Below are 15,501 nucleotides of genomic sequence, written 5' to 3' on the forward strand. Positions count from 1 at the left end.
AATGGATGCAAACTTGGTTCTCATCGGGTACGTGTGAAGTTTCCCAGGACAAACCGGGGATCAGGGATACGATATGGAGGACCCCGCAGGAGAGACAGACCCCTGTCCCAGTGACCTAAATACAGAGTCCTCGTCGCAGGGCTTCACCCATCGGGGAGTTGGCAGGATCTGAAAGACCATATGAGAGAAGCTGGAGATGTCTATTACACTGATGCATACCAGAGTGGAATGGACCCTGGTATGGAGTTTATTCGCAAGGACGACATGGAATATGCTTTGAGGGAACTGGATGATGCAAAATTTCGTTCTCATAAAGGCGCGACCTCTTACATTCGTGTCCATATTGAAAAACTGGGGGAGGTATGTGAGGAGCTGCCCACTTACTAAAGACTATCAGACATTTCCAGCACGGAGCTCCGTTTCCGTCTATATTATTATTGTGTTTTATTAGAGATTTGCTTGCTGTGTTTTATTAATGTTCTGCTTGCTCGTCACTTTATGTACACTAATTCCACTTGTAAAGTGTCCAGCATTCCAGTAATCTCATCAGTATCTCAGGATCCTTAAGCCATTGATCAAACAGCAACTAGGCCAATTGTAAGGGTGGGAGAAATAGATCCAGTGGAGCCTTCACCACAGGGAGTCGCACATGGAGGTGGTGAGTTTGGCCTGAGAAAAATACCTCCACTAATGCACAGATAGCTTTGATGGGACTGATCCCAGTGAAGAAGAAACTAAGCCATATGTGAGGAGTTGGCAGAATGATGTCGAAGGGAGAGGATCTAGTCTGAGGGCTTGGACCATGGATGGATCAATGGCATATGGAGTAGAGATCGGCTACAGTTGTGGGATCTGTTGTCTGGATTTGATAAATTTTCTTAAAGGACTTTTGCTACTGGATACCTGTGCGTCTATCATTTTATCTGTCGTCTAGAGGATCGTGGACTGTGACTACAGATTATACTGGCTGGAGAAACAAAATCTGTGGGCCAACCAAAAGCTGGGAGACAGTGAGTGTCACCTGATACAAAGGCCTTGGAACTACCGTCCCGGGGAGAGGATCTTGTGGACTGGGGGGCAATGTATTTTGGCCATTTACATGGAGATGTTGTAAAACCTTGATGTAAGGAATAAAACAGTGTTGCATCGTTAACCTGCCCAGGTGATTATTTACAACCCACAACCTCAGATCTTCACATATACAATTACATGAAATAAAAAGGATAAGTAGACGGAATGTACTAAACCGAATGTCACAGGGTGGGCTCCGGCTTTTATGAAGGGGAGCTCTTGATTTTGGAAATGGACAGAACTACAATCAACAACTGTACATCTCCCAAGACAAAGATTATGATTTGGCATTTGCTTTTATTAACACCAGTCAGATCCACATACCTCCCTCAGGTGACTCATAATGTGAACATTACAGTATTACAGGAGGGGGGCACATACTTTTCTCTATACAGTGTGTATATTATATACCGGGGCACATACTTTTCTCTATACAGTGTGTATATTATACTGTATACTAGATGGTGGCCCGATTCTAATGCATCGGGTATTCTAGAATATGTATGCGGCCGACGGGGCGCAATCAGCAGAGCGGTGTTTAAATTTGGCGCCAAAACCGCTGATTGGTCGCGGGCGGCGGCCGCGACCAATCAGCGACCCGTGTTAGTGAAGACAGTAGAGCGTGTTTAAATTTGGCGCCAAAATCGCTGATTAGTCGCGACCTCGACCAATCAGCAAAGCGGTGTTTAAATTTGGCGCCAATAACGCTGATTGGTCACGGCTGGCGGTCGCGACTAATCAGCAGATCGGGGTTTAAATTTGGCGGCAATATCGCTGCTTGGTCGCGGCCGGCCACCGCGACCAATAAGCAAAGCGGTGTTTAAATTTGGCGCCAATAATGCTGATCGGTCGCGGCCGGCGTCTGCGACCAATCAGCAGAGCGGGGTTTAAATTTGGCGCCAATACTGATTGGTTGCGGGCGGAGGCCCCGACCAATCAGCGAACCGTGTTAATGAGGACTGGAGAGCGTGTTTAAATTTGGTGCCAAAATCGCTGATTAGTCGCGACCGCGACCAATCAGAAAAGCGGTGTTTAAATTTGGCGCCAATAATGTTGATTAGTCGCGGCCGGCAACCGCGACCACTCAGCAGAGCGGGGTTTAAATTTGGCGCCAATACTGCTGATTGGTCTCGGTTGCCGGCCGCGACCAGTCAGCAGAGCGGTGTTTAAATTTGGCGCCAAAATCGCTGATTGGTCGCTGTTGCCAGCCGCGACCAATCAGCAGAGCGGTGTTTATATTTGGCGCCAAAATCGCTGATTGGTCGCGGCCGGCGGCTGCGGCCAATCAGCGACCGGTGTTACTGAGAACGGGGAGTGGCGTTGATGTGCGGGTACTTTCGGTGTGAGTAGTCGGGAGATGAACGGCTAGCGCCGGTCATCTCCCGGCTGCATCGCCGCTGACTTCCATGTGGCTACCGTCGGGAGATCAGCGGCACTATGATCTTCCGACGGTGGCCTGCGTGTTTAAAATCCGGCGCCAATTCGCGGACATGCTGCAGCAGTCGCTGATTGATCGCGGCCGGCTTGGCGCGACCAATCAGCGAACCGTGTTACTGAGTACTGGAGAGCGAGTTTAAATTTGGCGCCCAAATCGCTGATTGGTCGCGGGCATCGGCCGCGACCAATCCGCACAGCGGAGTTTAAACTTGGTGCCAATATCGCTGATTGGTCGCAGCCGCCGGACGCGACCAATCAGTGTCGTATTAGTGAGGACCGGGGAGCGGCGCTGCTTGTGCGGGTACTTCCGCTGCGAGAAGTCGGGAGATGAGCAGCCAGCAGAAGCATCCCGACCGGCGGCGCCGCTCTCCGATCCTCCGTTCACACTTGCCGTCGGGAGATCAGCGGCCCCAGCCGCTGATCTCCCTAAGTTAGCCGCATGGAGGTCAGCGGCGCCGCCGGTCGGGGTAGTTCTGCTGCTAGCGCCGATCATCTCCCGCCTGCATCGCCGCTGAGCTCCGTCCCGCAGATGAGCCGCTAACGGCCGCCATCTTTTTTTCTGAAATCCCGCGTCGCTGATTGGCCACTGCCGGACCAATGAGCGACGAGGGATTTCCTGGACAGACAGAAAGGCAGACAGACAGGATAAGACAATTATATATATAGACGGGGGGCACATACTTTTCTCTATACAGCGTGTATATTATATACAGGGGGGGCACATACTTTTCTCTATACAGTGTGTATATTATATACGGGGGGCACATACTTTTCTCTATACAGCGTGTATATTATATACAGGGGGGGCACATACTTTTCTCTATACAGTGTGCATATTATATACGGGGGGCACATACTTTTCTCTATACAGCGTGTATATTATATACAGGGGGGGCACATACTTTCTCTGCACTGTTCCTGCTTTCCGCCTCTGTGGTGCTGACACTGAGCTCTGTCCCTCGCTGCCTTCTCCGTGCTCTCCAGCAGGTGGCGCTCACTCCCCGGTCCCTGGCGGCGCAGCCTCCCACTCACCGTCCTCTCCTTGCAGCTCTGACATCTGAGCAGCTGCAGCCGGAGGAGGAGGAGGTGAGCGGCCGGAGGAGGAGGAGGTGAGCGGCCGGAGGAGGAGGAGGTGAGCGGCCGGAGGAGGAGGAGGTGAGCGGCCGGAGCTGCTGATCAGGATGACGAGCGCGCTCTATTTCAGGTATGGATCGATTATTGCGCCTCCTTGTGTCGGTACAGAGCGCTGCGCCTGGTGTGTGCTGTGTGTATACAGTGTATGAGGTGTGTGCTGTGTGTATACAGTGTATGAGGTGTGTGCTGTGTGTATACAGTGTATGAGGTGTGTGCTGTATGTATACAGTGTATGAGGTGTGTGCTGTATGTATACAGTGTATGAGGTGTGTGCTGTATGTATGCGGTGTATGAGGTGTGTGCTGTATGTATACAGTGTATGAGGTGTGTGCTGTGTGTATACAGTGTATGAGGTGTGTGCTGTGAGTATACAGTGTATGAGGTGTGTGCTGTGTGTATACAGTGTATGAGGTGTGTGCTGTATGTATACAGTGTATGAGGTGTGTGCTGTATGTATACAGTGTATGAGGTGTGTGCTGTATGTATGCAGTGTATGAGGTGGGTTCTGTATGTATACGGTGTATGAGGCGTGTGCTGTATGTATACAGTGTATGAGGTGTGTGCTGTATGTATACAGTGTATGAGGTGTGTGCTGTATGTATGCGGTGTATGAGGTGTGTGCTGTATGTATACAGTGTATGAGGTGTGTGCTGTATGTATACAGTGTATGAGGTGTGTGCTGTGTGTATACAGTGTATGAGGTGTGTGCTGTATGTATGCGGTGTATGAGGTGTGTGCTGTGTGTATGCAGTGTATGAGGTGTGTGCTGTGTGTATACAGTGTATGAGGTGTGTGTATACAGTGTATGAGGTGTGTGCTGTATGTATACAGTGTATGAGGTGTGTGCTGTATGTATGCAGTGTATGAGGTGTGTGCTGTGTGTATACAGTGTATGAGGTGTGTGCTGTGTGTATACAGTGTATGAGGTGTGTGCTGTATGTATACAGTGTATGAGATGTGTGCTGTATGTATACAGTGTATGAGGTGTGTGCTGTGTGTATACGGTGTATGAGGTGTGTGCTGTATGTATACAGTGTATGAGTTGTGTGCTGTGTGTATGCAGTGTATGAGGTGTGTGCTGTATGTATACAGTGTATGAAGTGTGTGCTGTGTGTATACAGTGTATGAGGTGTGTGCTGTATGTATACAGTGTATGAGGTGTGTGCTGTGTGTATACAGTGTATGAGGTGTGTGCTGTATGTATACAGTGTATGAGGTGTGTGCTGTGTGTATACAGTGTATGAGGTGTGTGCTGTATGTATACAGTGTATGAGGTGTGTGCTGTGTGTATACAGTGTATGAGGTGTGTGCTGTATGTATACAGTGTATGAGGTGTGTGCTGTATGTATACAGTGTATGAGGTGTGTGCTGTGTGTATACAGTGTATGAGGTGTGTGCTGTGTGTATACAGTGTATGAGGTGTGTGCTGTATGTATGCAGTGTATGAGGTGTGTGCTGTATGTATGTGGTGTATGAGGTGTGTGCTGTATGTATACAGTGTATGAGGTGTGTGCTGTGTGTATACAGTGTATGAGGTGTGTGCTGTGTGTATACAGTGTATGAGGTGTGTGCTGTGTGTATGCGGTGTATGAGGTGTGTGCTGTATGTATGCAGTGTATGAGGTGTGTGCTGTATGTATACGGTGTATGAGGTGTGTGCTGTGTGTATACAGTGTATGAGGTGTGTGCTGTATGTATACAGTGTATGAGGTGTGTGCTGTATGTATGCAGTGTATGAGGTGTGTGCTGTATGTATGCAGTGTATGAGGTGTGTGCTGTATGTATACAGTGTATGAGGTGTGTGCTGTATGTATGCAGTGTATGAGGTGTGTGCTGTATGTATACAGTGTATGAGGTGTGTGCTGTATGTATACGGTGTATGAGGTGTGTGCTGTGTGTATACAGTGTATGAGGTGTGTGCTGTATGTATACAGTGTATGAGGTGTGTGCTGTATGTATGCAGTGTATGAGGTGTGTGCTGTATGTATACAGTATATGAGGTGTGTGCTGTATGTATACAGTGTATGAGGTGTGTGCTGTATGTATACAGTGTATGAGGTGTGTGCTGTATGTATACAGTGTATGAGGTGTGTGCTGTATGTATACAGTGTATGAGGTGTGTGCTGTATGTATACAGTGTATGAGGTGTGTGCTGTATGTATAGTGTATGAGGTGTGTGCTATATGTATACAGTGTATGAGGTGTGTGCTGTATGTATGCAGTGTATGAGGTGTGTGCTGTATGTATACAGTGTATGAGGTGTGTGCTGTGTGTATACAGTGTATGAGGTGTGTGCTGTATGTATACAGTGTATGAGGTGTGTGCTGTGTGTATACAGTGTATGAGGTGTGTGCTGTGTGTATGCAGTGTATGAGGTGTGTGCTGTATGTATGCAGTGTATGAGGTGTGTGCTGTGTGTATACAGTGTATGAGGTGTGTGCTGTATGTATACAGTGTATGAGGTGTGTGCTGTATGTATGCAGTGTATGAGGTGTGTGCTGTGTGTATACAGTGTATGAGGTGTGTGCTGTGTGTATACAGTGTATGAGGTGTGTGCTGTATGTATGCAGTGTATGAGGTGTGTGCTGTATGTATGCAGTGTATGAGGTGTGTGCTGTATGTATACAGAGTATGAGGTGTGTGCTGTATGTATACAGTGTATGAGGTGTGTGCTGTATGTATGCAGTGTATGAGGTGTGTGCTGTGTGTATACAGTGTATGAGGTGTGTGCTGTGTGTATACAGTGTATGAGGTGTGTGCTGTATGTATGCAGTGTATGAGGTGTGTACTGTATGTATGCAGTGTATGAGGTGTGTGCTGTATGTATACAGTGTATGAGGTGTGTGCTGTATGTATACAGTGTATGAGGTGTGTGCTGTATGTATGCAGTGTATGAGGTGTGTGCTGTGTGTATACAGTGTATGAGGTGTGTGCTGTGTGTATACAGTGTATGAGGTGTGTGCTGTATGTATGCAGTGTATGAGGTGTGTACTGTATGTATGCGGTGTATGAGGTGTGTGCTGTATGTATACAGTGTATGAGGTGTGTGCTGTATGTATGCAGTGTATGAGGTGTGTGCTGTATGTATGCGGTGTATGAGGTGTGTGCTGTATGTATACAGTGTATGAGGTGTGTGCTGTATGTATGCAGTGTATGAGGTTTGTGTTGTATGTATGCAGTGTATGAGGTGTGTGCTGTGTGTATGCAGTGTATGAGGTGTGTGCTGTATGTATGCGGTGTATGAGGTGTGTGCTGTATGTATACAGTGTATGAGGTGTGTGCTGTATGTATGCAGTGTATGAGGTGTGTGCTGTATGTATGCAGTGTATGAAGTGTGTGCTGTATGTATGCAGTGTATGAAGTGTGTGCTGTATGCAGTGGATGAGGTGTGTGCTGTGTGTATGCAGTGTATGAGGTGTGTGCTGTATGTATGCAGTGTATGAGGTGTGTGCTGTATGTATACAGTGTATGAGGTGTGTGCTGTGTGTATACAGTGTATGAGGTGTGTGCTGTATGTATGCAGTGTATGAGGTGTGTGCTGTATGTATGCAGTGTATGAGGTGTGTGCTCTCTGTATACAGTGTATGAGGTGTGTGCTGTATGTATACAGTGTATGAGGTGTGTGCTGTATGTATGCAGTGTATGAGGTGTGTGCTGTGTGTATACAGTGTATGAGGTGTGTGCTGTGTGTATACAGTGTATGAGGTGTGTGCTGTGTGTATACAGTGTATGAGGTGTGTGCTGTATGTATGCAGTGTATGAGGTGTGTGCTGTGTGTATACAGTGTATGAGGTGTGTGCTGTATGTATGCAGTGTATGAGGTGTGTGCTGTATGTATGCAGTGTATGAGGTGTGTGCTGTATGTATACAGTGTATGAGGTGTGTGGTGTATGTATACAGTGTATGAGGTGTGTGGTGTATGTATGCAGTGTATGAGGTGTGTGGTGTATGTATACAGTGTATGAGGTGTGTGGTGTATGTATACAGTGTATGAGGTGTGTGGTGTATGTATGCAGTGTATGAGGTGTGTGCTGTATGTATGCAGTGTATGAGGTGTGTGCTGTATGTATACAGTGTATGAGGTGTGTGCTCTATGTATGCAGTGTATGAGGTGGGTGCTGTATGTATATAGTGTATGAGGTGTGTGCTGTATGTATGCAGTGTATGAAGTGTGTGCTGTATGCAGTGTATGAGGTGTGTGCTGTGTGTATACAATGTATGAGGTGTGTGCTGTGTGTATACAGTGTATGAGGTGTGTGCTGTATGTATACGGTGTATGAGGTGTGTGCTGTATGTATGCAGTGTATGAAGTGTGTGCTGTATGCAGTGTATGAGGTGTGTGCTGTATGTATACAGTGTATGAGGTGTGTGCTGTATGTATACAGTGTATGAGGTGTGTGTATACAGTGTATGAGGTGTGTGCTGTATGTATACAGTGTATGAGGTGTGTGCTGTATGTATGCAGTGTATGAAGTGTGTGCTGTATGCAGTGGATGAGGTGTGTGCTGTATGTATACAGTGTATGAGGTGTGTGCTGTGTGTATGCAGTGTATGAGGTGTGTGCTGTATGTATGCAGTGTATGAGGTGTGTGCTGTGTGTATGTAGTGTATGAGGTGTGTGCTGTGTGTATACAGTGTATGAGGTGTGAGCTGTATGTATACAGTGTATGAGGTGTGTGCTGTGTGTATACAGTGTATGAGGTGTGTGCTGTGTGTATGTAGTGTATGAGGTGTGTGCTGTATGTATGCAGTGTATGAGGTGTGTGCTGTATGTATGCAGTGTATGAGGTGTGTGCTGTATGTATACAGTGTATGAGGTGTGTGCTGTGTGTATACAGTGTATGAGGTGTGTGCTGTATGTATACAGTGTATGAGGTGTGTGCTGTATGTATACAGTGTATGAGGTGTGTGTATACAGTGTATGAGGTGTGTGCTGTATGTATACAGTGTATGAGGTGTGTGCTGTATGTATGCAGTGTATGAAGTGTGTGCTGTATGCAGTGGATGAGGTGTGTGCTGTATGTATACAGTGTATGAGGTGTGTGCTGTGTGTATGCAGTGTATGAGGTGTGTGCTGTATGTATGCAGTGTATGAGGTGTGTGCTGTATGTATACAGTGTATGAGGTGTGTGCTGTGTGTATACAGTGTATGAGGTGTGTGCTGTGTGTATGTAGTGTATGAGGTGTGTGCTGTATGTATGCAGTGTATGAGGTGTGTGCTGTGTGTATACAGTGTATGAGGTGTGTGCTGTATGTATACAGTGTATGAGGTGTGTGCTGTGTGTATACAGTGTATGAGGTGTGTGCTGTATGTATGCAGTGTATGAGGTGTGTGCTGTGTGTATACAGTGTATGAGGTGTGTGCTGTATCTATACAGTGTATGAGGTGTGTGCTGTATGTATACAGTGTGAGGTGTGTGCTGTATGTATAGTGTATGAGGTGTGTGCTGTATGTATGTAGTGTATGTAGTGTATGAGGTGTGTGCTGTATGTATACAGTGTATGAGGTGTGTGTTGTATGTATGCAGTGTATGAGGTGTGTGCTGTATGTATGCAGTGTATGAGGGGTGTGCTGTATGTATGCAGTGTATGAGGCGTGTGCTGTATGTATACAGTGTATGAGGCGTGTGCTGTATGTATAGTGTATGAGGTGTGTGCTGTATGTATGCAGTGTATGAGGTGTGTGCTGTGTGTATGCAGTGTATGAGGTGTGTGCTGTATGTATACAGTGTATGAGGTGTGTGCTGTATGTATAGTGTATGAGGTGTGTGCTCTATGTATACAGTGTATGAGGTGTGTGCTGTATGTATACAGTGTATGAGGTGTGTGCTGTATGTATGCAGTGTATGAGGTGTGTGCTGTATGTATACAGTGTATGAGGTGTGTGCTGTATGTATGCAGTGTATGAGGTGTGTGCTGTATGTATACAGTGTATGAGGTGTGTGCTGTATGTATGTAGTGTATGAGGTGTGTGCTGTGTGTATGCAGTGTATGAGGTGTGTGTATACAGTGTATGAGGTGTGTGTATACAGTGTATGAGGTGTGTGCTGTGTGTATACAGTGTATGAGGTGTGTGCTGTATGTATGCAGTGTATGAGGTGTGTGCTGTTTGTATGCAGTGTATGAGGTGTGTACTGTATGTATGCAGTGTATGAGGTGTGTGCTGTGTGTATACAGTGTATGAGGTGTGTGCTGTGTGTATGCAGTGTATGAGGTGTGTGCTGTGTGTATGCAGTGTATGAGGTGTGTATATACAGTGTATGAGGTGTGTGCTGTGTGTATACAGTGTATGAGGTGTGTGCTGTATGTATGCAGTGTATGAGGTGTGTGTATACAGTGTATGAGGTGTGTGCTGTGTGTATGCAGTGTATGAGGTGTGTGTATACAGTGTATGAGGTGTGTGCTGTGTGTATGCAGTGTATGAGGTGTGTGCTGTATGTATACAGTGTATGAGGTGTGTGTATGCAGTGTATGAGGTGTGTGCTGTATGTATACAGTGTATGAGGTGTGTGCTGTATGTATGCAGTGTATGAGGTGTGTGTATACAGTGTATGAGGTGTGTGCTGTATGTATACAGTGTATGAGGTGTGTGCTGTGTGTATACAGTGTATGAGGTGTGTGCTGTATGTATGCAGTGTATGAGGTGTGTGCTGTATGTATACAGTGTATGAGGTGTGTGCTGTATGTATGCAGTGTATGAGGTGTGTGTATACAGTGTATGAGGTGTGTGCTGTATGTATGCAGTGTATGAGGTGTGTGCTGTATGTATGCAGTGTATGAGGTGTGTGCTGTATGTATACAGTGTATGAGGTGTGTGCTGTATGTATGCAGTGTATGAGGTGTGTGTATACAGTGTATGAGGTGTGTGCTGTATGTATACAGTGTATGAGGTGTGTGCTGTATGTATGCAGTGTATGAGGTGTGTGCTGTATGTATGCAGTGTATGAGGTGTGTGTATACAGTGTATGAGGTGTGTGTATACAGTGTATGAGGTGTGTGCTGTGTGTATGCAGTGTATGAGGTGTGTGCTGTGTGTATACAGTGTATGAGGTGTGTGCTGTGTGTATACAGTGTATGAGGTGTGTGCTGTGTGTATGCAGTGTATGAGGTGTGTGCTGTATGTATGCAGAGTATGAGGTGTGTGCTGTATGTATACAGTGTATGAGGTGTGTGCTGTATGTATACGGTGTATGAGGTGTGTGCTGTGTGTATACAGTGTATGAGGTGTGTGCTGTATGTATACGGTGTATGAGGTGTGTGCTGTATGTATACAGTGTATGAGGTGTGTGCTGTATGTATGCAGTGTATGAGGTGTGAGCTGTATGTATGCAGTGTATGAGGTGTGTGCTGTATGTATGCAGTGTATGAGGTGTGTGCTGTGTGTATACAGTGTATGAGGTGTGTGCTGTATGTATGCAGTGTATGAGGTGTGTGCTGTATGTATGCAGTGTATGAGGTGTGTGCTGTGTGTATACAGTGTATGAGGTGTGAGCTGTATGTATGCAGTGTATGAGGTGTGTGCTGTATGTATGCAGTGTATGAGGTGTGTGCTGTGTGTATACAGTGTATGAGGTGTGTGCTGTATGTATACAGTGTATGAGGTGTGTGCTGTGTGTATACGGTATATGAGGTGTGTGCTGTGTGTATACGGTGTATGAGGTGTGTGCTGTGTGTATACGGTGTATGAGGTGTGTGCTGTATGTATGAGGTGTGTGCTGTATGTATACAGTGTATGAGGTGTGTGCTGTATGTATGCAGTGTATGAGGTGTGTGCTGTGTGTATACAGTGTATGAGGTGTGTGCTGTATGTATACAGTGTATGAGGTGTGTGCTGTGTGTATACAGTGTATGAGGTGTGTGTATGCAGTGTATGAGGTGTGTGCTGTATGTATACAGTGTATGAGGTGTGTGCTGTATGTATACAGTGTATGAGGTGTGTGCTGTATGTATACAGTGTAAGGTGTGTGCTGTATGTATGCAGTGTATGAGGTGTGTGTATGAGGTGTGTGCTGTATGTATGCAGTGTATGAGGTGTGTGCTGTGTGTATACGGTGTATGAGGTGTGTGCTGTGTGTATACGGTGTATGAGGTGTGTGCTGTATGTATGCGGTGTATGAGGTGTGTGCTGTATGTATACGGTGTATGAGGTGTGTGCTGTATGTATACGGTGTATGAGGTGTGTGCTGTATGTATGCAGTGTATGAGGTGTGTGTATGCAGTGTATGAGGTGTGTGCTGTGTGTATACAGTGTATGAGGTGTGTGCTGTATGTATGCAGTGTATGAGGTGTGTTCTGTATGTATGCAGTGTATGAGGTGTGTGCTGTGTGTATACAGTGTATGAGGTGTGTGCTGTGTGTATACAGTGTATGAGGTGTGTGCTGTGTGTATACAGTGTATGAGGTGTGTGCTGTGTGTATACAGTGTATGAGGTGTGTGCTGTGTGTATACAGTGTATGAGGTGTGTGCTGTGTGTATACAGTGTATGAGGTGTGAGCTGTATGTATGCAGTGTATGAGGTGTGAGCTGTATGTATGCAGTGTATGAGGTGTGTGCTGTATGTATACAGTGTATGAGGTGTGTGCTGTATGTATACAGTGTATGAGGTGTGTGCTGTATGTATGCAGTGTATGAGGTGTGTGCTGTGTGTATACAGTGTATGAGGTGTGTGCTGTATGTATACAGTGTATGAGGTGTGTGCTGTATGTATACAGTGTATGAGGGTGTGTATACAGTGTATGAGGTGTGTGCTGTGTGTATACAGTGTATGAGGTGTGTGCTGTGTGTATACAGTGTATGAGGTGTGTGCTGTGTGTATACAGTGTATGAGGTGTGTGCTGTGTGTATACAGTGTATGAGGTGTGAGCTGTATGTATACAGTGTATGAGGTGTGTGCTGTATGTATGCAGTGTATGAGGTGTGTGTATGCAGGGTATGAGGTGTGTGCTGTATGTATACAGTGTATGAGGTGTGTGCTGTGTGTATACAGTGTATGAGGTGTGAGCTGTATGTATACAGTGTATGAGGTGTGTGCTGAATGTATGCAGTGTATGAGGTGTGTGCTGTGTGTATACAGTGTATGAGGTGTGTGCTGTGTGTATACAGTGTATGAGGTGTGAGCTGTATGTATACAGTGTATGAGGTGTGTGCTGTATGTATGCAGTGTATGAGGTGTGTGTATGCAGGGTATGAGGTGTGTGCTGTGTGTATACAGTGTATGAGGTGTGTGCTGTGTGTATACAGTGTATGAGGTGTGAGCTGTATGTATACAGTGTATGAGGTGTGTGCTGAATGTATGCAGTGTATGAGGTGTGTGTATGCAGGGTATGAGGTGTGTGCTGTATGTATACAGTGTATGAGGTGTGTGCTGTATGTATACAGTGTATGAGGTGTGTGCTGTATGTATGCAGTGTATGAGGTGTGTGTATGCAGTGTATGAGGTGTGTGCTGTGTGTATACAGTGTATGAGGTGTGTGCTGTATGTATGCAGTGTATGAGGTGTGTTCTGTATGTATGCAGTGTATGAGGTGTGTGCTGTGTGTATACAGTGTATGAGGTGTGTGCTGTGTGTATACAGTGTATGAGGTGTGTGCTGTGTGTATACAATGTATGAGGTGTGTGCTGTATGTATACAGTGTATGAGGTGTGTGCTGTATGTATGCAGTGTATGAGGTGTGTGCTGTATGTATACAGTGTATGAGGTGTGTGCTGTATGTATGCAGTGTATGAGGTGTGTGTATGCAGTGTATGAGGTGTGTGCTGTGTGTATGCAGTGTATGAGGTGTGAGCTGTATGTATGCAGTGTATGAGGTGTGAGCTGTATGTATGCAGTGTATGAGGTGTGTGCTGTATGTATACAGTGTATGAGGTGTGTGCTGTATGTATACAGTGTATGAGGTGTGTGCTGTATGTATGCAGTGTATGAGGTGTGTGCTGTGTGTATGCAGTGTATGAGGTGTGTGCTGTATGTATACAGTGTATGAGGTGTGTGCTGTATGTATACAGTGTATGAGGTGTGTGCTGTATGTATACAGTGTATGAGGTGTGTGCTGTATGTATGCAGTGTATGAGGTGTGTGCTGTGTGTATACAGTGTATGAGGTGTGTGCTGTATGTATGCAGTGTATGAGGTGTGTGCTGTATGTATACAGTGTATGAGGTGTGTGCTGTATGTATGCAGTGTATGAGGTGTGTGCTGTGTGTATACAGTGTATGAGGTGTGTGCTGTATGTATGCAGTGTATGAGGTGTGTGCTGTATGTATACAGTGTATGAGGTGTGTGCTGTGTGTATACAGTGTATGAGGTGTGTGCTGTATGTATACAGTGTATGAGGTGTGTGCTGTGTGTATACAGTGTATGAGGTGTGTGCTGTATGTATGCAGTGTATGAGGTGTGTGCTGTATGTATACAGTGTATGAGGTGTGTGCTGTATGTATGCAGTGTATGAGGTGTGTGCTGTATGTATACAGTGTATGAGGTGTGTGCTGTGTGTATACAGTGTATGAGGTGTGTGCTGTATGTATGCAGTGTATGAGGTGGGTGCTGTATGTATACAGTGTATGAGGTGTGTGCTGTGTGTATACAGTGTATGAGGTGTGAGCTGTATGTATACAGTGTATGAGGTGTGTGCTGTATGTATACAGTGTATGAGGTGTGTGCTGTATGTATGCAGTGTATGAGGTGTGTGCTGTATGTATACAGTGTATGAGGTGTGTGCTGTATGTATACAGTGTATGAGGTGTGTGCTGTATGTATGCAGTGTATGAGGTGTGTGCTGTATGTATGCAGTGTATGAGGTGTGTGCTGTATGTATACAGTGTATGAGGTGTGTGCTGTATGTATACAGTGTATGAGGTGTGTGTTGTATGTATGCAGTGTATGAGGTGTGTGCTGTATGTATGCAGTGTATGAGGTGTGTGCTGTATGTATACAGTGTATGAGGTGTGTGCTGTATGTATGCAGTGTATGAGGTGTGTGCTGTATGTATGCAGTGTATGAGGTGTGTGTTGTATGTATGCAGTGTATGAGGTGTGTGCTGTATGTATGCAGTGTATGAGGTGTGTGCTGTATGTATACAGTGTATGAGGTGTGTGCTGTATGTATACAGTGTATGAGGTGTGTGCTGTATGTATGCAGTGTATGAGGTGTGTGCTGTATGTATACAGTGTATGAGGTGTGTGCTGTATGTATACAGTGTATGAGGTGTGTGCTGTATGTATACAGTGTATGAGGTGTGTGCTGTGTGTATACAGTGTATGAGGTGTGTGCTGTATGTATACAGTGTATGAGGTGTGTGCTGTATACAGTGTATGAGGTGTGTGCTGTATGTATGCAGTGTATGAGGTGTGAGCTGTATGTATGCAGTGTATGAGGTGTGTGCTGTATGTATACAGTGTATGAGGTGTGTGCTGTGTGTATACAGTGTATGAGGTGTGTGCTGTATGTATGCAGTGTTTGAGGTGTGTGTTGTATGTATGCAGTGTATGAGGTGTGTGCTGTATGTATGCAGTGTATGAGGTGTGTGCTGTATGTATGCAGTGTATGAAGTGTGTGCTGTATACAGTGTATGAGGTGTGTGCTGTATGTATGCAGTGTATGAGGTATGTGCTGTGTGTATACAGTGTATGAGGTGTGTGCTGTATGTATGCAGTGTATGAGGTATGTGCTGTGTGTATGCAGTGTATGAGGTGTGTGCTGTATGCAGTGTATGAGGTGTGTGCTGTGTGTATACAGTGTATGAGGTGTGTGCTGTATGTATGCAGTGTATGAGGTGTGTGCTGTATGTATGCAGTGTATGAGGTGTGTGCTGTGTGTTTACAGTGTATGAGGTGTGTGCTGTATGTATAGTGTATGAGGTGTGTG

At 45.7% G+C, this 15,501-nt stretch overlaps 1 protein-coding gene across 3 annotated transcripts in view; it reads left to right on the forward strand.

Moving 5' to 3' along the window:
* RERG (RAS like estrogen regulated growth inhibitor) overlaps window positions 1-15,501 on the forward strand; it is a 403,944-nt gene that overhangs the window by 7,007 nt on the left and 381,436 nt on the right. The window contains exon 1 of one of the 3 annotated variants that reach the window (XM_073650603.1): window positions 3,497-3,712. The exons of the other annotated variants lie outside the window; for them this stretch is intronic. The gene's annotated coding sequence lies outside the window, so the exon portion shown is untranslated. Of the gene's footprint in view, window positions 1-3,496; window positions 3,713-15,501 lie in introns of those variants that run through there. 3 annotated transcript variants of the gene reach the window in all.

The sequence above is a fragment of the Phyllobates terribilis genome, unplaced genomic scaffold, assembly GCF_046119375.1.
Source record: "Phyllobates terribilis strain yellow unplaced genomic scaffold, ASM4611937v1 Scaffold_10__3_contigs__length_209671492, whole genome shotgun sequence".
Classification (NCBI taxonomy): domain Eukaryota; kingdom Metazoa; phylum Chordata; class Amphibia; order Anura; family Dendrobatidae; genus Phyllobates; species Phyllobates terribilis.